The sequence below is a fragment of the Schistocerca piceifrons genome, chromosome 2, assembly GCF_021461385.2.
Source record: "Schistocerca piceifrons isolate TAMUIC-IGC-003096 chromosome 2, iqSchPice1.1, whole genome shotgun sequence".
In the NCBI taxonomy this organism is placed as follows: domain Eukaryota; kingdom Metazoa; phylum Arthropoda; class Insecta; order Orthoptera; family Acrididae; genus Schistocerca; species Schistocerca piceifrons.
Window position 1 is genome coordinate 1,084,114,484 of NC_060139.1, and position 20,373 is coordinate 1,084,134,856.

Here is a 20,373-nt window from a genome sequence, read left to right on the forward strand (position 1 = left end):
GGACACTGAATTAGTAAACTCATCCCAGCCAGAGCAACCCAGGGAACAGCGAGAAAAATCCAAAAAGAAGGTCCCCAAGGCAAAGGGAATTGTGGTGGCACGCAGACCACCACTACCTCCAAGCTCTGCATCTGCATTCTGGCGTCCGCTGAGGACCTAGATCTCGCCGTATGTAGAGTGCTCAGGCAAAAACTCGGTGGCAGCAGATGACCCTGAGGCGTAAACTGCCTCATTGAATGTTCCAGGCCTTCCCGGTCTCCCGATGATGTGATCCTCCAATGGGATTGTGGCGGTTTTCTCCACTGCCTGGCTAAGCTACGGCAACTGTTAAGCTTTACAACTACTTTCTGATTTGCCCTCCAGGAAACCTGGTTCCTGGCAATACGGACCCCTGCCCTCTGTGGCTATAAGTGATACTACAGGAACTATAGCGACTGTAATCGAGTGTCAGGTGGAGTTTTCGTATATGTCCTAAACTCAGTCTGTAGTGAACCTGAGCCCCTTCAAACCCCTCTTGAAGCTGTGGCTGTCACAATAAGGACGACGCAGGAAATAATTGTCTGCAATGTATATTTTCCTCCAAATGGGAGATTTTAATGCCCATAACCCCTTGCGGGGTGGCACCGTGCTTACTGGCTGAGGCAGAGATCTCGAAACTTTACTGTCTCAATCGACCTCTGCCTCTTAAATACTAGGGCCGCCGCACATTTCATTGTGGCCTGTGGTAGTTACTCGACCATTAATTTATCCATTAGCAACTCAGGACTTCTCCCATCCATCCAATGGAGAGTGCATGACGATCTGTGTGATAGTGGCCACTGCCCCATTCTCCTGTCACTGCCCCGATGTCAAGCCCACGGGTGCCTACCCAGATGGGCTTTAAACAAGGTGGACTGGGAAATTTTCACCTCTACTGTCACCGTTGAATCTCCCTCAAACGGGAACATCGATTTGATGGTTGAGCAGGTGACCACAACAATCCTTTCTGCGGCAGAAAACGCGGTCCCTCGCTCTTTAGAGTGCCCCCAGCGAATGGCAGTCCCTTGGTGGTCGCCGAAAGTTGCTTAAGCAATTAAGGAGTGTCGGTGAGCTCTACAGCGACATAAGCGGCACCCTTCCCTGGAGTACATCACAGCCTTTTAACGGCTCCGTGCTCGCGTTAGCCAACTTATCGAACGACAGAAGCAGGAGTGTTTGGAGAGATATGTCTCGACCATTGGGTGTCACACATCAACTTCCCAAGACTAGGCAAAGGTCAAATGTGTTTCTGGGTGCCAGACCCCAACAGGTGTTAACATAAATGTGGTGTTATCTACCGACACAACGCGACTGCCGAGCACTTTGCTGAGCACTATGCTCAAGCCTCTGCATGTGAGAATTACCCCCCACCCCAGCATTTTGCACTCCAAAGGGAAAGTCCACACGTTTACTAGTCGCTACAGTGAATACTATAACGTCTCATTTACAGAGTGGGAGCAACTTAGTACCCTTGCACATATCCCTTACAAAGCTCCTGGACCAGATCGGATCCGCAGTCAGTTGGTTAAACATCTCTCATCTTACTACAAACGACATCTCCCCGTCATCTTCAACCGGAACTGGTGCAAAGGCGTCCTTCCATTGCAATGGCGGCAGAGCACCATCATTCCAGTGCTCAAACCCGGTAAAAACCCACTTGATGTGGATAGCTATAGGCCCATTAGCCTCACCAACGTTCTTTGTATGCTACTGGAATGTATGGTGTCTCGGCAGTTGGGTTGGGTCCTGGAGTCACGTGGCCTACTGGCTCCATTTCAGAACAGCTTCTGCCAGGGTCGCTCTACCACTGATGATCTTGTGTCCCTAGAGTCTGCCATCTGGACAGCCTTATCCAGGCCCCAACGCCTCGTTGCCGTCTTTTTTGATTTACAGAAAGCGTATGACACGACCTGGCGACATCATATTCTTGCCACAATATATGAGTGGGGTCTCCGAGGCCCACTCCAGATTTTCATCCAGAATTTCCTGTCGCTTTGTAATTTCCGTGTCCAAGTTGGTGCCTCAAATAGTTCCCCCAATATCCAGTAGAATGGGGTTCCGCAGGGCTCTGTATTAGGTGGCTCTCCATTTTTAGTGGTAATTAATGATCTAGCAGCAGCAGCTGTATGGCCGTCCGTCTCACCTTCCCTGTATGCAGACGACTTCTGCATTTCGTACTGCTGCTCCATCAGTACTGGTGTTGCTGAGCGGGGCCTACAGGCAGCCATTCACGAGGCGCAGTCATGGGCTCTAGCCCACGGTTTCCAGTTTTCGGCCGCCAAGTCGTGTGCTGTGCACATCTGTCGGCGCCGTACCGTCCATCCAGAACCAGAACTTTACCTTAATGACTATCCACTCACTGTAGTGGAGACATATCGAATCATAGGACTGGTTTTTGACGCCTAATTGACTTGGCTTCCTCACGTCCGTCAGCTTAAACCGAAGTACTGGCAGCACCTCAATACCCTCCACTGCCTGAGAACACCAACTGAGGTGCAGATCGCTCTACGCTACTGCAGCTCTACAGAGCTCTTGTTCAATCCCGCCTTGACTATTGGAGTCTGGTTTATGGTTCGACGGCGCCCTCAACGTTGCGTTTACTCTACCCAGCGCACAATTGTGGCGTTCTCCTAGCGATGGGAGCTTTTAGGACGAGTCCGGTGACCGGCATCCTTGTGGAAGCCGGAGTGTCTCCATTGCAGTTAGGCGTGCACATCTGCTGGTACACGTTCGTAGTTCTCCTGCACATCCTAATCACCGCCTCCTTTTCCACCCATGGCGGTTCATCTTCCACATCGGACGCCCAGGTCAGGGCTTCCAATTGCAGTTCGTGTCCGATTCCTTCCTTCTGAACTGGAGTCCTTGCCTTTACCACCTATACTTGAGGTCCATTCACGTATACTTCACTGGTGTACCCCTACGCTGAAGCTTCGCCTGGACCTTTCACATGGTCCTGCGGCTCTCCACTGTCATTTTCTCTCGATTATTGACAAGTGCCGAGGCCACGAAGTGGTTTACACCGACGGCTCGAAGGCTGATACGTCCATGGAGGACATATTTAATAGCACTGCTTGCCTGATGGCTGCAGTATTTTCACTGACGAGCTGGTGGCCATAGCTCGTGCTCTTGAGCACATTAGTTCATGTCCTGGGGAGGCGTTTCTTCTGTCTACTGACTCCTTTAGCAGCCTACAAGCTCTCGACCAGTGCTACCCGCGTTAACCTTTGATAGCGAGCATCCAGGAGTCCATCTACGTCCTGGAACGGTCCGGTCGTTCAGTGGTGTTTGTCTGGACCACACGTCACGTCGGAATCCCAGGCAACGAACTTACCGACAGGCTGGTCAACCAGAATTCGCGGAAAAAGCATATGAAGATCGGCTTCTCTGGAACTGACCTGCTGTCAGTATTACGCCGCAAGGTTTTGCGGCTTTGGGAGACGAAATGGCATAACCTCAGCACGCACAACAAACTGCGTCCCATTAAGGAGACTAAAAATGTGTGTCAGTCATCCGTATGGGCCTCTCGCAGGGAATCTGTGGTTCTCTGCCGGCTCCTCATTGGCCACACTTCGGTGACACACGGTTACCTCCTGCGCCGTGGTGACTCACGTCAGTGTCGGTGTGGCGGCCGGCGGACAGTGGCCCATATCTTGGTCAGCTGTCCTTCTTTGGCTGCCCTGCGTCGGACTCTTCCGTTACCGGACTTTTTCCATTAATTTTAGCTGACGACTCTTTATTGGCTAATTTAATTTTACGGTTTATACGTGCCGGTGGGTTTTATCATTCTATATAAGTTTTAGCACATGCGATTTGTCCCTTTGTGTTCTCCACTCTAATGCTTTTAGGGTTTTAGGGTGGATGTTTTAATGTGTCGCAGAGTGGCTTGCTTTTCCTTTTTATTCTCGTGGTCGGCCAGCCACGTTCATCTGCTCTCTTCTTTTTACCACTTCTACCTGTTTCTTGCTCCTCTCTGTGGTTTTCTTTTCCTGTTTTCGTCCATAGTAGTGTTAATTGTCCTTTTAGCGTTCTTCTATTCTCTTGTTATTGTGCTGTGCATCTCCTTTCTTATCTCTTTTCCCTTGTATAATTATTTTACAGGGAACAAGGGGCCGCTGACCACGCAGTTTGGTCCCCCCCCCCTCTTTTAAACCAACTAACCAACTGTAAAATTTGGACGATTGAACAGTGCAAAAACGTTGTGTGGAGTGGCGAATCACGATACACAATGTGGCGATCCGATGGCAGGGTGTGGGTATGGCGAATGCCCGGTGAATGTCATCTGCCAGCGTGTGTAGTGCTGTGTAGTGCCAACAGTAAAATTCAGATTCGGTGGTGTTATGGTGTGGTCGTGATTTTCACGGAGGGGGCTTGCATCCCTTGTTGTTTTGCGTGGCACTATCACAGCACAGGATTACACTGATGTTTGAAGCATATTCTTGCTTCTCACTGTTAAAGAGCAGTTCGGGGATGGCGGTTACATCTTTCCACACGATCGAGCACCTGTTCATGATGCACAGCCTGTGGCGGAGTGGTTACACGACAGTAACATCCCTGTATTGGACTGGCCTGCACAAAGTCCTGACCTGAATCCTTTAGGATGTTTCGGAACGCCGACTTCGTGCCAGGCCTCAGCGACCGACATTTATACCTCTCCTCAATGCAGCGCTCCAAGAAGAATGGGTTGTCATTCCCCAAAAACCTTCCAGCACCTGAATGAACGTATGCCTGCGAGAGTGGAAGCTGGCATGAAGGCTAGGGATGAACCAACACCATACTGAATTTCAGCATTACCGATGTGGGGTGGCACGAACTTCATTTTCAGCCAGGTGTCCGGATAATTTTGATCACACAGCCTATCCCCTTCTAAAGTAGTAACGGAAGAAGTAAAGTTAGAATGATGTATTCAAAATGTTTGCCGAGTGATGAGATAAGGGCTAGAATTGCGGGAAAGCCCGTTTACTAATTGCTTTCGGGCGTTCTCTTAAGAAATCAAAGTCGTCCCTGAATGCACACGGTAGAGAAGGCAAGTACTGGACGGAGGACACGTAGGTGGAGGAAGCCAGACAGCTCTGAGTATACAGATGCTGTTGCCGTTCCAAAAGAAGACTTGACTGAAAACATGTAAATGTCAGTCGTTTATTGTTCTTCCTTGACTGAACGAATTTTTAACTGGTCAGACCAAGATAACAGAATTTAATATTGAATAATTTTTGTTGAAAGGTGTTTAGCTGTTACGATTAGGTGCAGTAGTTTTGGAGAAGATGCGTAAATTTTATGTGTGCAGCAATTCTTCACTTTTATTTTACTCGATGTGTAAATACGCTTGTATGAGTGTCAGTGTGCTAACTTATTTTCAGTTAATTACGGATGTGAAGTTTATTTTTATTGGCAATTGGTAGCTGAAGTTGAGAGACCTATTTATTCATTGATTGTAGCGGACAGTTTCTTGGAATAGTTTCACGCCCCGAGTGGCCGAGCTTAGCTTTCGCAGAAAGTTGGACCGTTAAACCGTAGTGAGATCGCATATTCTGTGATCCCAGTATGACTCGGCTACTGGCCGCTACTAGTTTCTTTCAAACTAAATAGAAGTTCCAATTGTTTTTACAATACGTTCGCGTACTGATGTTGGAACTCTTTGAAACTGAACTCGATCGTTCAGTACAACAGCAGAATCATCGGATGCCCCTTTACGGGCGGACCACCACTAACAGCGCCACGTGCCTTCACTGCGTGCGATATTGCAGGCATTTAGGACTTAACTGAGAACACGATCGAAAAATTTGGTGCTTCGGACAGCTTCGGGTCACTTTGGTGCGCTGGAGAGACGAAGCACTTCGGCTGCCCTAGTCACTCGGTTTCAGGCGTTCCGGAGGGCCGGACGCGTACCTCCGTTTTCGACGGACATGTCGTACTCTATATAGGAAGTTGTCTGAAAAGTTACCGTACTATTAAAAAAGCTATTTCGAGTGTTGTAGATGAGAATGTAAAAACTGATTATTTAAAATACAAACAAACAAGATACATTAGTGAGAGGTGTCGCCTACTATCATTGTCAGTACTACAGATCTTCCTCTCTGTAGATACACAGACTAACCTGGCCAAGTGGCATCCTTTAAAAAAAAAAAAAGAAAGAAAGAAAGTTTAAGTTCGTGGTGACAGGATGGCAGCGTCCGCCGAAGAAGATCTCACGGTCGACGACCTGTCTTCTGTGCCGGGGACACTGACTTAGTTGGAGGAAGGTTGGTAGAAAGCATGGTTAGGGACGCTTACTCAATCTCTACAGGTCTTTCGAGCTTCCACATCTGACTTCCAACAAGATAACACATGATTCATGCGATCCAAGTGTTACCCAAGGCTGAAATCGCTTACCTTACGTGATGTGAAGCGAACCGTTGTTACCACTGCGGCAAGACCGTCCGCTTCCTTATCAAGCAGTTTTGAATGTAATGGGAGACAGAGGAGAGATCACTATCCAGGGATATTACAGGAACCATCACTCGAGTGAAAAATGTCTAGTAAGCATGGGCTCTATAACGCATACCTCTATAGATGTGAACGCTACTTCATCTTCGATATTGTGAAATAAATCTCTTCTGCTCGAAGCTCTTTCTTTTCCATATTTTTGAATGAGGCACTATGGACCAAAACAAGAAAAACTGTCAGGTAAACGTGGGTTCTAAAATGACGTAACTTAAGAGTTATGAGAACTTCTGCGAGAGAAGAGATCTGTTTCGTAGTAGCGGAAATGGACAAGTGTTCATCGCTCTTGAGGTATCTGTGTTGCGGCCCACGCACGTTTACTGGCTGGACATTAGTTTTCTTTTCTTTTTTTTTTTTTTTTTTTTTTTTTTTTTTTTTTTTTTTTTTTTTTTTTTTTTTTTTTGCTGCGTCCTACCACATCCTACCACCTCTCAAAATAGAAAAGCAAAGAATTTGTAGTCGAAGAGATTTGTTTCGCAGTATCGAATATGAAGAAGTGCTCGTAGCTCTTAAAGTATGCATTTTAGAGTCCATGTTTACTAGTCGCTGTTGCTCGGAAATATCATTCCTGTCATATCGCTGAATACGGACAATTCCCCCCTGCGAAACCCTGTATGAAAAGGAAAGGAAGTTCTGATTAATATCAGAAAAATTAATTTATCTTAAAGTTGCGTTACAAAATACGAAATAAACTGTGGGCAAGTGACTTGTTAGCGATTATTCTCTTTCCATGTGTAACTGAAGTTTACAGTCAATAAGGCACAATACGGACCGACTATGGTGAACCTCACGAGCCGCAGAGATATTTCTCCCCTCTCTTGTGTCGTCCAGCCTCCACGGGAAATTCGTGCGCCGGCAGCTTGTCAAAGCGACGCAGTGGTCGGCGCAACCGAAGCGCATCCCACGCCGCAGACCCGCTACTCCCGCATGGACAGCCTACGCTGGAGCTAGCGGAGCGTGGCGGAAAGCGGACGACCGCGAACAAGCGGCGCGCTGTCACTGTGCGGGGCGACACACCGCGGCTTAGTGGCAGATGGCGCCGCAGCCGGCGACGCGAACACAGCGGCGCGGTAGGGCGGAGGCGGCTGCCTGCGCAGGGACGCCAGTCGCCACCGAACACCGCGCCGGCATCCCACACACGGCAAGCGGAGTGGGCGTTATCACGTCCCACATCCAGCCTCGCGTTCTCCGTGCAACAAAAGGTGCTCTGCACGAGCACCAAGCAGGAGAACAAACGTACTACTCTGCACTATCGTAGTAGTAAAACTTGTTACATTGCACTTTGAAGGAATGCAAAGGCACCATTATTCGGTACCTGGGTAAATTCTTCCTCGGTTCTCAAGGCGACTCTGATGTCAAATCACCGTCTATAAATACGAGCTTCTTCGTCTTTCTCCTAGTCTTCGTCAGATATCTTCACGTTAATCTGGGTTTGGCAATGTTTTCAGCAGCATATCAAAATATACAACGCCACAAACGCCGGGCTGCGGATCTGCGCAACACGTGCCAAATTATTAAGAACTGCATTGTGTAATACACAGGGGTAGTAGTTATAGTACACTACTGGCCATTAAAATTGCTACACCAAGAAGAAATGCAGATGATAAACGGGTATTCATTGGACAAATATATTATACTAGAACTGACATGTGATTTCATTTTCACGCAATTTGGGTGCATAGATCCTGAGAAATCAGTACCGAGAACAACCACCTCTGGCCGTAATAACGGACTTGATACGACTGGACATTGAGTGAAACAGAGCTTGGATGGCGTGTACATGTACAGTTGCCCATTCAGCTTCAACACGATACCACAGTTCATCAAGAGTAGTCACTGGCGTATTGTGACGAGCCAGTTGCTTAACCACCTTTGACCAGACGTTTTCAATTGGTGTGAGATCTGGAGAATGGGCTGGCCAGGGCAGCAGTCGAACATTTTCTGTATCCAGAAAGGCCCGTACAGGACCTGCAACATGCGGTCGTGAAGTATCCTGCTGAAATGTGGGGTTTCACAGGAATCGAATGAAGGCTAGAGCCACGAGTCGTAACACATATGAAATGTAAAGTCCACTGTTCAAAGTGCCGTCAATGCGAACAAGAAGTGACCGAGACGTGTAACCAAGCCATCACGCCGGGTGATACGCCAGTATGGCGATGACGAATATATGCTTCCAATGTGCGTTCACCGCGATGTCGCCAAACGCGGATGCGACCATCGTGATGCTGTAAACAGATCCTGGATTCATCCGAAAAAATTACGTTTTGCCATTCGTGCACCCAGGTTCGTCGTTCAGTACACCATCGCAGGCGCTCCTGTCTGTGATGCAGTGTCAAGGATAACTGCAGCCATGGTCTCCGAGCTGATAGTCCATGCTGCTGCAAACTTCGTCGAACTGTTCGCGCAGATGGTTGTCGTCTTGCAAACGTTCCCATCTGTTGACTCAGGGATCGAGACGTGGCTGCACGATCCGTTACAGTCATGCGGGTAAGATGCCTGTCATTTTGACTGCTAGTGATACGAGGCCGTTGGGATCCGGCATGGCGTTCCGTATTACACTCCAGAACCCACCGATTCCATATTCTGCTAGCAGTCATTGGATCTCGACCAACGTGAGCAGCAATGTCGCGATACGATAAACCGCAATCGCGATAGGCTACTATCCGACCTTTATAAAAGTCGGAAACTTGATGGTACGCATTTCTCCTCCTTACACGAGGCATCACAACAACGTTTCACCAGGAAACGCCGGTCAACTGCTGTTTGTGTATGAGAAATCGGTTGGAAACTTTCCTCACGTCAGCACGTTGTAGGTGTCGCCACCGGCGACAGCCCTGTGTGAATGCTCTGAAAAGCTTTTCATTTGCATATCACAGCATCTTCTTCCTGTCGGTTAAATTTCGCGTCTGTAGCACGTGATCTTCGTGGTGTAGCAATTGTAATGGCCAGCAGTTTATTTCAGATAGCCGATCTCGGTCGATTTCAAGTGTGTATTACGCATGTCTAGTGCATACTCATATTAAAGTGCTTTGTTATACAGGCTGTTTCCGTAATGACGTGCAAAAATTTAACAGGGCACTGTCAATGCCCCAGTGAACAATTTGAGGTAGTGAACCTGGGGTCGGAGAAGCCATCTTAAGGAGATAATAGGAATAAAATCCCTAACTGTGTCCTTTTTTATTTACAGTAGTCATAGTTAACTGCGAATACCATCACTGACACAATGAAAGTACGATTTGTGCTGTATCTTACATAATGTGCTGAAACTGATGGCGATCAACCTCAATGCAAGCATGACGTCGGGGAAAACAAGATTCTGACGCACCTTGACAAATATTCCTGGTGTGTTTCGATTCACATCACATGCAGCTACAATTCTGGCAACTAATTCCATCTCGGTAGCCACTGGGGTCTCATACATGACTGACTTCAGAAATCCTCATAGGAAATAATCAAGGGACTTTATGTCAGGTGATCTAGCAGGCCATGGAACAGGATCTCCCTTCCTAGCCAACTACCCGGAAATACAGCACTGTGCTCGTTGAGGGCACCCACACTGAAATGAGACGGTGCACCGTCATGTTGTTGATTCATAGCATGAAACAATGTAATTACGATACAACATAGCCACTTTATGGACAAGTAGAGTAACCAACATCATGACTTCCTAGTAATCAGGCTCGTCCTCCCTGTTTCCTTGTATTAAATAATGTATACATAAGTAAACAGCACAGTACATGCAAATTTGTACGCTTGTTAGCTGTAAATACGCTGGAAAACAATAGTTCTAGACGAAGTGGTAGACAAGTTTACTTCCATATATCCTTATGATGGCTTCTCAAACCCTGGGTTTTCTACCTCAAATTGTGCGATGTGGCATTCTCTGTGTCTTGTTACATTTTTGCACTCTCTTACAGAAACACCCTGTAGAACAACAAACAAATCTAGCCCGTACACAGCATTAACAATAGACTATCTCTATTCTTATGAATGTTATTCTCGCTTATTTCAACTAAATCTAAAAGAGGATATTAGTGATAAAGTTGCCACTTTTCAAAAACAGGCTGCGTCCTCAGTTTTACAGTACAGCTGTTTTTTTTTTCCTTCATCAGTCTTCTGACTGATTCGATGCGGTCCGACAAGCATACCTCTCTTGCGCTAACCCCTTTAACCCCTTCATCTCGGAGCTTAATATATTCTTAATCACAATCGGATTTTTCAAAGACTTAGTCTTAAATCTTAAATACTGAATCATATTCATAGTACATTACAAGTCGTTGCAATGCTTTATAAGACAGACTGCTGCTTGCCATGTAGCTGCAAAACTTTACCAAACCCTGAATATTGATGGTCAGATAATTTGCAGAAAGAGAAAATACTGCGGTATGTTTTCAATTTTCTTGCGAATTGGAAGGAGCTCCCAATTTCTTACATTGTGTTAGACTGGAGCTCTGCTACCACTAGAGTAAAAAATTCCATTCTGCGTCCTAGAAAAGGAGGCGAAATCTACATGAAACTAATTTTTTGTATCTTGTAATTATGTATATCACAAGTCAGTTAAAACCACAACAAAAGCCTTTGAAGAGTAATCATATTCTGATGTAAGAATGCAGAATGACACTTAATGTCTACCTCTGGTGCTAAAGATTCATGATTGCTTGTGTGAAATTGTGTAATGTGACTCTTTGTGAGATTAAGCTTACGCTGTTAGCTGTAAACCACATACATACCTGATTGGCTATCAAAGAGCTGTGTCTGCAAGGATTGATTTCATTAGTGTGCTTGGGTCATCAGCAGACTTTACAACTCTTAAACTGGCCTTTCAAGTTATTCGATGATATTTAATGCTTATTAGTAACCATTGTGGGCTCAACATTGATTCTTGGGTCGCTCCACATGTTACATTCTACGATTCTGATGTTATTTTCAGGCCTGAGATACAGTCTGTTACGGAGGGTGTATGCTTCTCGTTATGGAGCTAAGATCATGGTCAAGAGAGGAGTGCCATTAATTCTGTGACTTAACTTTGCTTGAGATTTGGTCGCATATTGGGTGAGGCGTGGGAATTTCCTTATTTGAAACGTGTGCCACACACCGGCCGTTACTCACTGTGGTGTGGAGTTGGGCGCATTCGAAAGGGCAGGACCTAACATGTTTTTTATGTTAATTCAGCTGCGATAAAGCAGTGGACAAGAGAGGAGCGCATGTTTACAAAGGCGACTTACTTTTCCAATGGCCGTTCAGTCATGGCAACCGAGTGTGGAAGCAGGGAACAGTTTAATATCGCACATGCAGGTCGTATTCCTGATCTAAAATCCATTGTCACGTGGATGGACACATTTATGAATACTATTAGTGTGCAGAAAAAGAAACCAGAACTTTCGAGAACCATCAGACCACCAGAAATACTCGAGAAAATAATGCCGCCGATTTTGAATTCCTCCAAGCAATTCCTAATAGCACGGCGAAACGAATTCTTCGTGAACAGTTGAAAATTTATGCGTGCAAACTGGCAGTGGTGCACTCACTTAATCAATGCGACTTTGTTTCACGAAAAAAGCATGTGAAACCTCGACCGAAAGTGTGCCTGATGACGCCTGATTCGTAACACGCTGCCTCCGCAGCTCGTGGTCGTGCGGTAGCGTTCTCGCTTCCCACGCCCGGGTTCCCGGGTTCGATTCCCGGCGGGGTCAGGGATTTTCTCTGCCTCGTGATGACTGGGTGTTGTGTGATGTCCTTAGGTTAGGTTTAAGTAGTTCTAAGTTCTAGGGGACTGATGACCTCAGTCCCATAGTGCTCAGAGCCATTCGTAACACGCTGCGATGTTCTTGTCTCGCCTGGGGTTTATCTGCATGTGCGCAGAGGTTTGGGGAGGAGCGCTGGGATTGGCTGGCCACGGCTTGAAGACAGGATGTGGCGGGAATCGAGGGGTGAGTTGGTACGGAGTATCCAGTGAGTTGGCATAGCGGAAGAGCAGTGGCGGCACGGCTGTATTGGACGGCGCTGCGAAGAGTCTTCCTTGTTGTGGAACTGGTGTTTCGCAGTGATACCGACGCAGACGGAGTCGCTGTTCGTGGGCTCTTTGTGCCTGCCTGCGCCCACCGTACCCTGCCCTAGGGATGGTGCGGTGCTTGCTACCTTCTTGTGCCTCTGCTGTTGCTGACTGGAGATGGTGTTAAATGGTGAGCTGCCTGTTAGTAGCAGACCTGACCTTCAAGTGGGTTCGTGTTCCACACTCTTTATGGCGCTGAAATCATTTTGTCCGGTACCAGTTGTGTGACGGCTTAGTGCCTTGTCCGGGCTTGCTGAATTGTTCTGGCAGTGGTCCGGTTCTTATTTGAATGTTACGCTTGCATTGATCAAAAATTTTGACACGATTTTTGTGTGGGCATCGAAGATTTGGTAGAAATCTTTCAGTCCTTTTAAGTGCTTTTAATAATGTGCTAATGACATGTACGACTCTGGATGTGAGATCTCTATGAAGTTAGTTGAGTCGATTCCTTACAAACAGTTGCAGCTTAAGTATCTGAGTTTAATGCTTTAAGGAAAAAAGTGTTGGTATTACAACAAGTTTCAGCGGTGTTTTCGAATATTAATATTACTAATGGCTGTTTGAAATGAGAGGAAAGGAACTGTCCCGACAATAATACATATATGATTCATAAATGAGGAAAATTATGTCGTGAAAATTGTCACACATTGAGCTACAAACATAAATTCATTTTCTGCATGTTCCTTTGTCAGTAAATGACAATGTAATTGAATGCTAAAAATTTGGAATTATGAAGTGTGCTTTTGGTTGTTAGTGTGCGCCGACATTGGCCAATTGTACAGATCGGCAACACGGCACAACATGCGAGTGTTGCAGGTAGTCTAGCCGCTCACGAGAAGGCGAGGCATGCGGCGTAAAGCGACGGTCTGCGTGACGCTGCGAGTAATGACAGCGCCCACATCTGTCTCGTAGCGGTTACGCTGGCCGGTATTGTGTATCGTGGCTAGTTGGCATAAGTAAAGGAACCTAAGTAGGCGCTGCACTAGTGTACATGCATGTTTTATAATTTGCTTTTTGTGTACCAGACTTTGTTTTAAGAAACGATTACGTACGTAGACGCAGAATACAAAATACAACTTCACAGGTAAGTAGCAGTTAATACAAACAAATACAGTACAGTTGTACAAATCGAAACTAACTTAGTAACACATGACCAGAAGCTGCAGTGGCGGTTCCAAATAACGGTCACGCTGTGTGTGGCAAAGTTGAACTCTTCGCAGGAAGGATTCCTGAACACGATCTAACATGTCTATATCTCTTTGCGTAAAATCGCAGGCATGTTGTATTCTCCGTTGAAGTGTGTTGACATCAAAAACCTCTCCTTCATAAATAACAGATTTCAGATGGCCCCACAAAAAGGAATCCAGTGGATTCAGGTCTGGTGATATTGCTGGCCATGCTACAGGACCTCCACGACCGATCCGTTTCGAATGGAAGGAATTGTACAGCTGGTATCGCACTGTGCCGCTGAAGAGAGCGGGGGTACCATCATGCACGTGCCACAGGTTCATACGAGAGGCCAAACTAACGTAATGTAGTATCCAGGAAACGCAGATACCGCTTTCCTGTAAGCATTTGTCATAGCACTCTGCCCCTATGAGATGGTAATCAATAATACCACACCAGATACTGACACCGCATCGTTGTTGGTACCCTCGTATCACTGTGCTGTGGGGTTTTTCTTCTACCCATCTACATCTACGTGATTGCTCTGCTGTTCACAGTAAAGTGCTTGGCAGAGGGTTCAATGAACCACCTTCATCCTGTCTCTCTACCGTTCCACTCTCGAACGGCTCGCGGGGTAAAAGAGCACTTAAATTTTTCTGTACGAGCCCTGATTTCTCTTATTTTATCGTGATGATCATTTCTCCCTGTGTAGGTTGGTGCCAACAGAATGTTTTCGCAATCGGAGGAGAAAACTGGTGATTGAAATTGCATGAGAAGATCCCGTCGCAACGAATAACGCCTTTGTTTTCATGATTATCATTCCAATTCACGTATCATGTCCGTGACACTATCTCCCCTAATACAAAACGAGCTGCCCTTCTTTCTACTTTTTCGATGTCATCCGTCAGTCCCACCTGATACGGATCCCACACTGCACAGCAGTACTCCGGAATAGGGCGCACAAGCGTAGTGTAAGCAGTCTCTTTATCAGACCTGTTCCACCTTCTAAGTTTTCTGCCAATGAATCGCAGTCTTTGGTTTGCTCTACCCACAATATTATCTATGTGATCGTTCCAATGTAGGTTAATTGCAATCCCCAAGTATTTAGTTGAATTTACAGCCCTCAGATTTGTGAGACTTATTGCGTAATCGAAATTTAGATGATTTCTTTTAGTACTCATGTGAATAACTTCGCACTTTTCTTTATTCAGGGTCAATTGCCACTTTTCGCACCATACAGATGTCTTATCTAAATCATTTTGCAAATCTTTGTGGTCATCTGATGATTTTACAAGACGGTAAATGACAGCATCATCTGCAAACAATCTAAGACGGCTACTCAGATTGTCTCCTATTAGATCAGGAACAATAAAGGACGTATAACATTTCCTTGGGGAATGCCGGATATTACTTCTGTTTTACTCGATGACTTTCCGTCTATTACTACGAACTGTGACCTTTCCGGCAGGAAACCACGAATCCAGTCGCACAACTGAGGCGATACTCCGCAGGCACGCAGTTTGATTAGAAGACGCTTGTGAGGAACGGTGTCGAAAGCCTTCTGGAAATCTAAAAATATGGAATCGATTTGACATCCCCTGTCGATAACACTTATTGCTTCATGAGTATAAAGAGCTAGTTCTGTTTCACAAGAACTATATTTTCTGAATCCGTGCTGATTATATGTCAATAAATCGTTTTCTTCGAGGTGCTTCATAATGGCGGAATACAATATATTTTCGAAAACCCCACTACAAATCGACGTTAGTGATATAGGCCTGTAATTCAGCGGATTACTCCTCCTTCCCTTTTTGGGTATTGGTGTGACTTGAGCAATTTTCCAGTATTTAGGTACGTATCTTCCTCGGAGGGAGTGGTTGTATATAATTGCTAAATATGGAGCTATTTTATCAGCATATTCTGAGAGGAACCTGACTGGTATACAATCTAGACCGGAGGCCTTGCCTTTACTAAGTGATTTAAGCTGTTTTGTTACACCGTTATATCTACTTCTATGTTTCTCATCTTGGCAGTTGTTCTTGATTGGAATTCAAGAATATTTACTTCGTCTTCTTTGGTGAAGGAGTTTCGGAAAACTGTGTTTAATAACTGTGCTTTAGTGGCACTGTCATCAGTGACTTCACCCACTCGTGCCAATTATGCGAATTCACTATACCCTCCTTCGTGAAATAGGCTTCATCGGTGAACAGTATTGTTCGTGAAAAATACTGGTCGCGGATCTGACGCCGTAGGATAAAGTTGGAGAAGTCCAGCCTTCTCTGATAGCCTTCCGGTAATAATGCCTTCTGCAAGCGAAAGGGGTGGTAATGGTTTCTATGGAGTACTCGCATAACAGTAGATTGTGACATTCCGACCGCAGTGGTGCTTACTGTTTCGACCTCCGCAACAGTTCGGAACACTTTTTCTTCGTCATCCGCGCTGTACGTCGACGGTCGGCCACGACCACTAAATCTTGGAGGTGCTACACATGAACCAGAGTCTCTCAAGCGCCTGTCCACAGAGTAAAACGTTTTTGCGAATGGAAGGCGCCGGCTAGGAAACCTTTCGTGATAGAGTTGCCTTGCAAAGTCAGCTGTTCCATCTCCTAGCCCGTAGGTGAGGTGAATGTCGGTTTATTCCTCGTTTGTGAAACTTGCCATGGTACAGTATTAACACTGCGACTCGGCCGTTAGCAGCTGTCGACACGACGAGCATCGGGCAGAGTGAGCAGCGCAGAGGTGTTGTAAACACGTCATGCACTCCGCGGTTTTACTTCCGCCGTTAACCACTCTTTCCGCTTAAAAGACACACATCTCCTAACATGTGACAGTACACTCTGTCACCGCCGGCAACGTGTGATTCACAAGTTCTGATACAATTTCACATACATTACGATGGGATTTGTTCTTTCTCGTATCGTTCAAACGCTGGCAGATACACATCAACTCATTGGTGTGTCATGTGTTGTATCTATGGGTTACTGAAATGTGATCGTGAGGCTCGTCGGTATCTCGTTCAGTGGTTAACAGGTGTTTTTGTTTTACTTTCAAAGTACACCGAGGAGAACGAAATCAACAACGGTGCGTCACGTGTTACGCAGGGCAGCATGGGGTCTTCGACAAATTTTTTCTCATTTATGACTCACCCTTATGAGTTCTCTGTTCACTTAAGTGGGAGTCTTAAAGATATGTTGCTAATTACATTCGTGCTACACAAGTTAACCAGTGGCATTTGTTCATAGACACTATGTTCATGACGATTTTAGAGCTTGTGTCCAAATGTCAATCACGTGTCTTATACGGTAAAGTGAGCAAGGTAGTAATATCATTTTCCTATGTTTTAGATCAAGCTATTGTTAGAAGTAGTAGTAGTAATTATTAGATTTACTCCTGGTATACAATACTTCTTTTACAAGTAACTCATTAAATAATGTTCACTCATATCCCACTATCAGTCACAGCACACACTATACACATATTGTTTCATAAAACTTCACTCACTACACACACACAAACACAAACATATTGGTTACCTCTAGGCCATTTTCTGTAACGCAACTTCCCAATTGCTATCCCAAAAACCTGAGTCAGCCTCCATCTATAATTAGTGAGATGTTGAGCTCAGAAAGAGGAAGAGGTGTTAGTATTGTGCCATGCGTAGCTTGGGGTAAGTTTTTCTAGAAATGGAAAAAGAAGGAAAAAATTGCGTGAATGTGTTATGTGCAATGTTGCATGTTTGGTAATCATTATTATTATTTATTTGTATAACATTTTTTTACTAAACCCTACTCTATCTTATCTCAAAAATGCTTCATTGTATAAAGTGTATTGCATAACAGGTACTTTGTAGCAGCCTTTTTAAATAAGTGTATAGTTTTATTCGTTGGTAGAAAATGCTGTTTCGAGTTTTATGTTTATGTTTTCTTGGTAAATGGTCATGACAGAGCTGTTTGTGCAGTAATTACCAATATTATTTTTGATATGCACATCTGACTGGTAATTGTATTCGCACGGAGCAGTTAAAATCCCAAATGTTTTGAACAGATATTTACAATGAGTTCGACTACTATTTTTGGTTATTATTCTTACAGCTCTTTTTTGGAGTTTGAAAACTGTGTGCATATTGGGTTCATTTGTTGCTTAAAAAAAGGATGCCATAGCTAAGAATTGAGTGTACACATGAACAGTATGTAACTAAGACTCTGCATGTTACAGGCTGATGATAGGATTCTAATGTCATGACATAGTGATGACATTCTGTTTGCAAGTACCTTTGTGTGTTCACACCACTTCAATTGAGAGTCAATATTCCTTCCTAGAAATTTTTTATTTGTTATACAGTATATAGAGGTGCCATTTACATTTCATTTAACATTGTCCTACTGCATACTCTGCAGTTCCAGGAGAGAACCTCTTCTGATCTCCCAACATTCTCCCCACAGCATCCCCCCAGTGAAAATATTTCCTACAAGATTGGCAACAAATCCCTCTACTGACTACCCTGTAACAGCTCCGTCATTTATCACTCATTGTCAGTTTCGAAAGAATAATTAAGTCTAAAGAGTGTTTTAAATTTGTCAAGGACGAGAGATTTGCTCTATGTAAACAGAAAACGACACAAAGGTCTTATGTACGGTTGTTGCTGTTTTTGTCTGTTTATGTACTGATTTAGAGACACAATGACAGAATGAATTAGTAATTACTTTGATTTTAGAGAATTTACATTATCAAGCGTGTTAGGTCAGGTATTTAAACGTTTGTAACTCAGATAATTTAGGTCTGGGTCGCGTCTATCTAAATAGTAAACAGTACGAAATTTGTTGCTTAAATATGACTTAGGAACGTTTAATTACACTTCTATTGCGACAATAGACACTGATGAAACTAGTATCGGCCTTTTTAACGAATTTTGCACTATCAAGAAAACTTGAATAGAATTTTTTTGTGTTTATGTCACGCAAAATTTCGTGTCATGTTGTGATTATCTGGACTTAAGATAACACGAAGTTTTTTCAAGAACAAGCTCTGCTGGGACGGTTACATTCAGTTGTGTGACAAGAACGGACACTACAGCAAGTATACGAAACAAAGAAAATATAAATTTGACACTATTTCCTCTTTAAAGTTCTTTTAGCGGACAAAGAAAATACCTGGGATCTCGCACGGCGGCCATCTTTCCCCAGTCTAGATGTACCGCCTATGGCATTGCGTCGGGTCGCGTGACTGAGTTAATTCAACAGTCTGTGCTGTATGTAGCTTTCCATGCTCAAAACCTTCATTTTGATTGTTTGTAAATTCCTTAACTAAGATGTTACCAGTAAGTTTTGGTGATTGCAGTAAATTTCAAGCAAGATTTAAGTGTATTTAGCTAACTTGTTAAACAAATTAAAACCAAAAATTTGAAGTTAAAATTTAACGCTACTGAAGTTTGATTCCCTTCAGTTTATTTTTTAACCGGTTTTCGTAACCAAAATTAATCTTGTTGCTTTGTTGTAAGGTTATTTGTTTTACATCTCGTTAGCTGTATCATAAATTACTTTTAATGGCAGTGAGGCCAGAACATTTTAAAGGCATTTCGGTGTAAAACTGCAGTTGGATATCCGTACTGTTAGCAGAAGTGAACTGTTTCATGTTTTTCTTTTTTTTACAAATAAATATTAATTATTTGTGTACTCAAATTTGAGTCGGTGCTTGCACCCCAGCATACATGTGCCCTGCTATCCTCCTTTCATCGTACTTGTGTTTCACCGACCAGGCTTATTTTCATTTTTGTGGACGCGTGAATCAACAAAACACGCTATACTGGAATGTCGTGAAGCCCTGAGAAGTTCATGAGCAGCTACTGCATACAGAACGTGTGGGTATTAGGGCTGCAATACTCAAAATTGGCATTATCGGCTCATGGTTTTCCAAAGAGAACTATAGGGCTTTTACGGTCACTTTTGAGAGGTATGTCGATATGACTGAGGAGTTTTTTCATCATGAACATGAAGAAATGGATAAGGGGTACGTACGGTTCCAAGATGCCAGCGCCAGGGCTCACACTGCACGAACATCCATGACACTTGCACTAATATTTCCCTGGCCGTCCCATCTATCTCTCTGAGGTGTGATCTTCAGTGACCAGCACTCTCGTCAGATTTAGCCCCATGCGCCTTTCATTGTGAGGCCATCTCAAATTCTCGGTGTATACCAGCCTCCCACGGACCCTGCCTGAGCTATGGAACAATATTGCTGTTGCCAACATAGACAGAGACATACTGGACAAAGTGGACTGAAACTTCCTATATCACTCTCCAAATACATTGAGCTACCTTCAACATACCATATTCAAAACCTAATGAAATAAAAATTTAAATGCACCTATATGGAAGGAGAAGAGAACTAAACTGACATCTTCAATACCTTATGTTTTATGATCCATTTTAAATAAGGAACATTCTGCGCCGTATCCTGCTTATCAACAGAGATATTTTTAGCTCTGCTAGTACTTCATTTTTGAGTTTTTGTGTTTCTTACCCTGAGGTGTTACTACAGCATATTCGAATATGCCATGAGCCATCAATTAAAAGGATAGCGTGAGACTAATCCTATCAAGTCAGCACAAGATTTTAATATAGTGTTGAAAGAAAACTCTCTTACTTTATATTTCACTCT